The following is an 8,119-nucleotide window of genomic DNA, read 5'->3' on the forward strand; positions in this document are numbered from 1 at the left end:
GTGGTGGAGGCTGGTACAATTGCAACATTTAAGAGGCATTTGGATGGGTATATGAATAGGAAGGGTTTGGAGGGATATGGGCCGGGTGCTGGCAGGTGGGACTAGATTGGGTTGGGATATCTGGTCGGCATGGACGGGTTGGACCGACGGGTCTGTTTCCTTGCTGTACATCTCTATGACTCTAGGAGCCATATTAAAATGCTTATTGTACAAAGTAAGAGCTCATGCTCTTGGGACTGACACATTAGCATTGAGAAAAAAACCCAAAGAACCATAGTCATTGGATATCAGAAACACAAACAGAAATCGCTGGAAAAACTCAGCAGGTCTGGCACTTTCTGTGGTGAGAAAGCAGAGTGAAAGTTAGGTTCAGTGACTAACAGGAAACACAAGGTTGGGATAAATGGGTCATTTTCAGGTTGATAAACTAATACAAATGGAGTTCCAAAGGGTTCAGAGGCGGGGCCTCAATTATTCACGACATACGAACTGTTTGAAGGCGCACACTATACAATATAAAAAATAGATAGGGAAACAAGTTATGAGAAGTATACAAAGAGTCTTCAAAAGGAGACAGATTTAGTGAGTAGGAACAAAACAGTAAAGCAAAGTGTAATTCAAACTAAGAGGAAGTGCAGAATGCTGTGGTATACAAGAATCTGTATCCTCTACTTAACACATCACAAAAAGTTAGCAGGTAGGTACAAGTAATTCAGAATACAAATGAAATGTTGGTCTTTATTATAAAGGGCATTGTAGTGGGGAAGTAGGGAAATCTTGACAAAATCAAGTGCACAAGGCGTGCTGTGCAGTTTTTGATCTCCTACCGCAAAGGACGATATACTTGCATTAGAAGTAGTTTGACTAAAAACCTGATCAAAGAAATAGGTTTTAGCATAAGTACTTATTCGTGCCTCTCTCCTCACAATTTTTGTTGTGTATCAGCAGTTAACATACAAATATAGAAGTTAGGAGTAGCAGGAGGCCATCTGCCCTCTCAAGTCTGTTTCAACATTTGGTAAGATAATAGCTGATTTAATTATGGACTCTACTTTCCTGACTATTGCCTTTACTCACTCATAGGATGTGGGCATCATTGGCTGGGGAGAAAATGAGGACTGCAGATGCTGGAGATCAGAGCTGAAAATGTGTTGCTGGAAAAGCGCAGCAGGTCAGGCAGCATCCAAGGAGCAGGAGAATCGACGTTTCGGGGTTCATGCCCCATTTCGGGCGTTTCGGGCTCATGCCTGAAACGGCAATTCTCCTGCTCCTTGGATGCTGCCTGACCTGCTGCGCTTTTTCAGCAACACATTTTCATCATTGGCTGGCCAGGACTTATTGCCTGTCCCTAGTTGCCCTTGAGAAGATGGTGGTGGACTGTCTTCTTGAACTGTTGCAATCCATTTCCTAAACCCTTTGATTCCCTTGTGCTGGGAATATTTATTTATATTTAATGCACTATCTGGGGAAATCTGGAATATTACACTACTTGGTCTTTCATTGAATTGAAAATGTTTGTAAAATGTGATTTCGTAAAAAATAGCAATCAGCAATGTGTGATATAAGTCACCTGTTTTTACTAGAAGTCAGGTGACTTTGGAGAAGCTGTTAAATAAAATTCAAGATGATAAGAAATGGTGTTTATTGCATAGTTTCTGAAAAAAAATATTTTGAAGGAACTAGGGGTTTAAGCTAATTAGTGTTGCCCAGCAACCTTCTCTGGACTTAGAATTCAGTTTTACAAACCCAGCAATCAGAAGATAAAGAAGCCATTCCAGTAGCTGCAGTCTCTCTGTTTAAATGCTGTTTCCTGAAAGTCCTTAGGAATATCTTGTTTCCAAATGCCAGTTATTCTGTCTACCTGGTAAAACCCAAAGTTGTGGACAATGACAATCTCAACAACTTGGATCCAAACATATTGATTATAAATGTTGATCAGACGTTTTCACAACAGTTTCTACCTTACTGTGATTAGAATACTGAATGGACTCACAAACTCTTAACATTCGTCTGTACCGGTTTTTTGTTTTTGTCGCTGTTTACCTACTATTTACTATCTATGCTACTTAACTATGTGATCTGCCCGTATTGCTCGCAAGACATAGCTTTTCACTGTGCCTCAGTACACGTGACAATAAATTCAACTCAATTCAATCTGGAATTGTCAGAAATTCAGCAGACATGAGCAGTTAGCAAAATCTGTTCTTCGTTTCCAGAGCTTTGGCCCACAGAATGTATTTTTCTCCTTTTTAGCACTTGTAAAAAGCCATAATTTCCTCAGACTTGTCTTGTTTACAGTTGTGTGTGGGGTTAATGGGACTTAGTTTTAATTCAGGATCATAGCTCAGGTATTAACAAGAGTTTGCCACTTACTTTAAGATTAACTTTTGTTTATAATAAACAGACATTTTGAGTTCATTAAAGGAGCCTTGTGAACAGTTATTTTATTTTTTGACAGTAGTACTAAAAGAGAAGTCATTTGCTATTTTGTTAATTGAATCAACATTCAATTAATAATGCAATGGGTGGAGTACAGGGGCTTAATTATCAATGCATTCCTCCCGTCACTTATCTGTCAAAAGTTTAAATAATTCAGCCTCAAAAAATTCAATGAGCTTACCTGAACTGCCCTCCATTGTCTCATTTTCATATTATACTTTATGTTATATTGTGATCACAGCACCCTTGAAGTTCTCTCATGCTTCCTTCCTTTATCTGATTAGCTCAGTTCCCATCATTAAGTCTTACATTACTTCCTCTGTTGTATGAGGTCAGGCAGCATCCAGGAAACAGGAGAATCTGACCTGCTGCGCTTTTCCAGCAACACATTTTCAGCTCTGATCTCCAGCATCTGCAGACCTCAGTTTTTCCTCTGTTGTATGGCTTCTTAAATATTGAGTCAAAAGGAATCGTATACTATAGAAGCTTCCACATTTTCCTTCCATTTCCTCCCATCTTATTTGGAGGCAATTGAAATCCCTCATCACTATCATTTTTTTATACATATACACCTATATTTTCCTCCAACTATTCCATTACTAGGTGATCAATAGCATACTCTAATAGTCTGAAATGCCTTTCTATCCTTTATCTTCTGTCAATATGAATAATGTTTTATCACATTGTTATTTTCTTTTTTAGTACTTCCATTTATGTTATTTCTAAATAATCCTTTCACCCTTCTTCACAATTCTATATTATTTCCTGCAACATGTGGTATACCAATCCTATGCTGTTAATGCCTAGTTGCATTTAGAGTCATGGAGATGTATAGAAGGAAACAGACCCTTCGATCCAACCCGTCCATGCCGACCAGATATCCCAACCCAATCTAGTCCCACTTGCCAGCCCCGGCCCATATCCCTCCAAACCCTTCCTATTCATATATCCTCCAAATGCCTCTTAAATGTTGCAATTGTACGAGCCTTCACCACTTCCTCTGGCAGCTCATTCCAGACACATACCACCCTCTGCCTGAAAAAGTTGCCCCTTCGGTCTCTTTTATATCTTTTCCCTCTCACCCTAAACCTATGCCCGCTAGTTCTGGACACCACCACCCCAGGGAAAAGACGCTGTCTATTTATCCTATCCATGCCCCTCATGATTTTATAAACCTCTACAAGGTCACTCCTCAGCCTCAGATGCTCCAGGCAAAACAGCCCCAGCCTATTCAACCTCTTATTCTCCTTAGATCCATTTCCTGTACTTTATTCCAAAAACTCTCAGTGCAAACAAATTACTATTAAGATTCAACACAAATGCATAGTCATGTAGAGATCAAACATGATTAAAGTATCATCCAGCAGATATTTTAGTGCTCAGTATAAACCTTGAAGTCAAGTAATTTTTAAATAGATCTTAATCTGGAGTGAAAGCGGCTGCAGCAAAACACTTATGGAGGGGATACAACAACTTGAAAGTCATATTCTGAAAAATATCAATTGCTCTATTAAAATACAGCAAGAATCAAATAGACCCAAATCTTGATTTTAAAAATGGATCAACACATCAGAACAGATAACACTTTGCAATAAGTAGTTTACTTGTTCACATTTTCAGCGATTTCATGCTTTGGTTAGGTGTCATAACTCAGTTGGTATGGAGGACTTTGAGTCAGGCCATTATGCAGAAAAAAAATTAAAAGTATTGTCATGTGGCTAAGCTACAGCTAAACTGGTGAGTAATTGCTTGGAAACAGCATTAGTCACAAACACCTGATCCCTAATCTGTCATGGTTCAAGGAAATCTAGGAGGAAAGTTCCTTTACAGAATTAAATTAGTATCTTATGTACATTTTTAAAGTTGGCTGTAACATAAAAGTAGGAGACTATTTAACTTTGCAATTTTACCCTTGCTACTCGGAGATCATTATCCTACTTTGCCTCATATCACTTAATTCCGTTCATCAAAAGTCTATCAATTTCAGATTTAAAATTAACAATCAATCAGAAGACAATATCAAAATTTTACCACCTTTTAGTGTACAGAAATGTTTCTTAATTGTTCTCCTGAAAAGTCTGGCAGGAGTTTTCAGAGTGTACCCCAAGCTTTGAATTTCTCTAGCTAGCAGAAAATGTTTCTATTTACTTCCTTTTGCATCTTAAACTACAGTCAAATCACCATTTTATCTCTTGATTTCAGGTAGTCAAGTCCTAGTTTGTGTAAACTCTCATTACTGTAGTCATCCCATGTGTTGTGGTAAAGAGCTCCGTAGCTACCAAATCTTTAAAAGTGTTGCTGAGTGTATTTCATTGCAAAAAGAAATCAGCTGTCGGCAATCAGAAAACAAAGACAGACTAAAAGAACATACTGTCTTATTAATTACATTATTAATGAGCACAAAAGTCTGGTAAAACTGAAACTAATTAAAATTGCAGTGTCTCGACCCCATTTCTGCAAACATTTAGTATAATGAATACTTTTAACAAGAAAGAAGAAAGATTAAGATAAAAGATAAATAACCAATTACCTTCTTAGTTACTTGCAAATCAAACCCTTCTTTTTTGATAAATGTATTTTGTAGTTTTATTTAGTGATCAGCTGCTCTTCCACAACAGGATATCTCAATACCAGGAAAACTTTGCAACTGTTTGGAGGCGGAGCAATGGAAGAGGAGAGAAGGTAATGACATCGGTTCAGTTCCATTCAAAGTTGGTTTTGTACTGAGACTGCAATCACACAATTGACTGTAGGGGACTGTTTAATCTTAAAGTTACAAAATCAAACTGCAGTTGAACCTGGAGTAAATAATTAATTCCAAATTCACTACATTCTTCCCTTTATTTGCTCTCCCATTTTACTAATCATATTCTATGCAGCTGACTATGTTTGTGGAGCTGAATTTGACAACTTGGTTTTGAAATTGAATAACAAAGTCAATGATCAGCTAGTTGGCATTCAAAATTGTTGAAATATTTACCACAGGTCAAAAATCAGCTTTTTCAGTCTCATGAAGAAACCTTTCAAATGGATAGAAGTTGATTTGATTTACACAAAATAATTATGATTAACTGACTCTGAATTCACCTACTAACAGGGACAAGGCTTTGTTAAACATAACTTGGAACTGATGATGATGAAAGGCACCAAAAGGAAAAAAAATTCATATTTTATTTACACTGCATTTTAACAGTACAATATCGCATAAACTAGATTTTGAAGTAAAACACAAGAACACTTGTTAAAATGATCAATCGTGATGACTTCTATCTGCACTATCGTAAAATCTAAATGACAGTGATACAAATCAAAGCTGCAATACAAAATCAACTTGATATTTAAGTCAAATATGTATATTTTAGCCTTGTGTACTTTCAGTACGGCTAAGAGTTAAAGAAAGAAGAACTTATATTCATTTGGTGACCACAAGTCCCAAAGTATATATTAGCCAATGAAACACTTCCAAATATTTGCCACCGTCATGCAGGGAATTTCCATTTCTTTTAGCACTGACTTCCTCATGCAAATTTGCTGGTGACAAACACAGCCAATGTAGTATACTTTCATTCAATTAGATTTACACAAAGAATAATTAATTGATTCACGAAGGCAACTGTACTCACCAGCTGAGAAGAGAACCAAAAAAATGTTCTTGACCTTATTTTTTAATTCATTTAAATGGCAAGGTAAACTACCTTAGATCGCCACCATTGCTTCTGTGAAATAGCCAGCAACAAGGTTTAGAAAGTTTCGAGTTAATGTTAATATTATTCTTTGTCTCTCTCATTTAAGTGTCTAGCATCAGCTTTCAGCTGTCCTCATATCAACTAGTTCAACATCAAAACTGTTCAATGTGTGAAAATCATTTTTACAACAGTGGTGCAACATGCTCTGCTGCAACTCTTTGCTGGTAGTATCAAGGTGGTCTGAGGGTATCAAATCATAGAATCTAAACAGTGTGGAAACAGGCCACTTGGCCGAAATGGTCCATACTGACCCTCCAAAGAGCATCCCACCCAGACCCATCCCCGTACCCTATATTTCCCATGGGTAACCCACCTGGCCTGCACCTCCCTGAATAGTGTGGGCAATTTTACATGGCCAATCCACTTAACCTGCACATCTTTGGACTAGTATGACCTCAGAATGAAATGTTAAAAAGTGTGGCGCAGGAAAAGCACAGCAGGTCAGGCAGCATCGAAGGAGAGTCAACATTTCAGGAATAAGCCCTTCATTAGGAATCAGATTGAAATGGTCAATATTAGGACCTCAACTGTGTAAAGTCAAATCAATATAGGGTAATCATATTATTTGCCAGTATCTGATTACAATTTCTTTTTGATAATCTTGAATTAATTACATTGCAATCTGATATTTCAGGGTGGGTGTTGTCATCTGTGGTCAGCAAGGTTTTGGAAAGAATTCTGAGGGATAGGATTTATGACTATTTGGCAAAGCATAGCATGATTAAAGGCTCGGTTATAGTCCAACAGGTTTAATTGGAAGCACACTAGCTTTCAGAGTGACGCACAATCACCTGATGAAGGAGCATCGCTCCGAAAGCTAGTGTGCTTCCAATTAAACCTGTTGGACTATAACCTGGTGTTGCATGATTTTTAACTTTGTACACCCCAGTCCAACACCGGCATCTCCAAATCATGATTAAAGGCAGTCAGCATGGCTTTGTGAGGGGCAGGTCATGCCTCTCAAATCTTATTGAGTTCTTTGAGGAGGTGTCAAGACAGGTCGACGATGGTCGAGCAGTGGATGTGGTGGATATGGATTTCAGCAAGGCATTTGATAGAGTTCCCCATGGTAGGCTCATTCATAAAGTCAGGAAGTATGGGATACAGGGAGATTAGGCTATCTGGATTCAGAATTGGCTGGCTGACAGAAGGCAGAGAGTGGCTGTAGATGGAAAGTATTCTGCCTGGAGGACAGTGTTGAGTGGGGTCCCGCAGGACTCTGTACTTGGGCCTCTGCTCTTTATAGTTTTTATAAATGACTTGGATGAGGTGGTTGACGGGTGGGTTAATAAATTTGCAGATGACACAAAGGTTGGAGGTGTCGTCGATAGTATAGAGAGCTACTGTAGGCTGCAGTGCGACATAGACAGGATGCAGAGCTGAAACTTTATTGCTGGAACAGCACAGCAGGTCAGGCAGCATCCAGGGAACAGGAGATTCGACGTTTCGGGCACAGGCCCTTCTTCAGGAATGAGCAGAGAGTGTTCAGCAGGAGAAGATAAAAGGTAGGGAGGAGGGACTTGGAGGAGGGGCATTGGAAATGTGATAGGTGGAAAGAGGTCAAGGTGAGGGTGATAGGTCGGAGTAGGATGGAGGCGGAGAGGTCAAGAAGAAGACTGCAGGTCAGGAAGGCGACCTCACTTTCTCCTGTATCCCATTGCAGACGACCTGCCCTCCCCCTGTCTGTATTCCATTGCAGACGCTCTGCCCTCCCACTGTCTGTATCCCATTACCGACGATCTGCCCTCCCCTGTCTGTATCTCATTGCAGACGATCTGACCCTCCCCCTGTCTGTATCCCATTGCAGACGCTCTGTCTCCATTTGACATCTTATTGAATGACTATCCTGGTGCATGAGCAAACTGAGCTCCATCTCCTTCATCCGGTTCATTAGAATAGATTGCAATTTGTTGATGATCTCATACAGATCCCTG

At 39.2% G+C, this 8,119-nt stretch overlaps 1 protein-coding gene across 3 annotated transcripts in view; it reads right to left on the bottom strand.

Annotated features, from left to right (window-relative positions):
* clcn5b (chloride channel, voltage-sensitive 5b) overlaps positions 1-8,119 on the bottom strand; it is a 158,148-nt gene that overhangs the window by 119,539 nt on the left and 30,490 nt on the right. Inside the window, exon 1 of one of the 3 annotated variants that reach the window (XM_043704688.1) lies at positions 4,970-5,052. The exons of the other annotated variants lie outside the window; for them this stretch is intronic. The gene's annotated coding sequence lies outside the window, so the exon portion shown is untranslated. Of the gene's footprint in view, positions 1-4,969; positions 5,053-8,119 lie in introns of those variants that run through there. 3 annotated transcript variants of the gene reach the window in all.

Source organism: Chiloscyllium plagiosum, chromosome 15 (assembly GCF_004010195.1).
Source record: "Chiloscyllium plagiosum isolate BGI_BamShark_2017 chromosome 15, ASM401019v2, whole genome shotgun sequence".
Taxonomy (NCBI): domain Eukaryota; kingdom Metazoa; phylum Chordata; class Chondrichthyes; order Orectolobiformes; family Hemiscylliidae; genus Chiloscyllium; species Chiloscyllium plagiosum.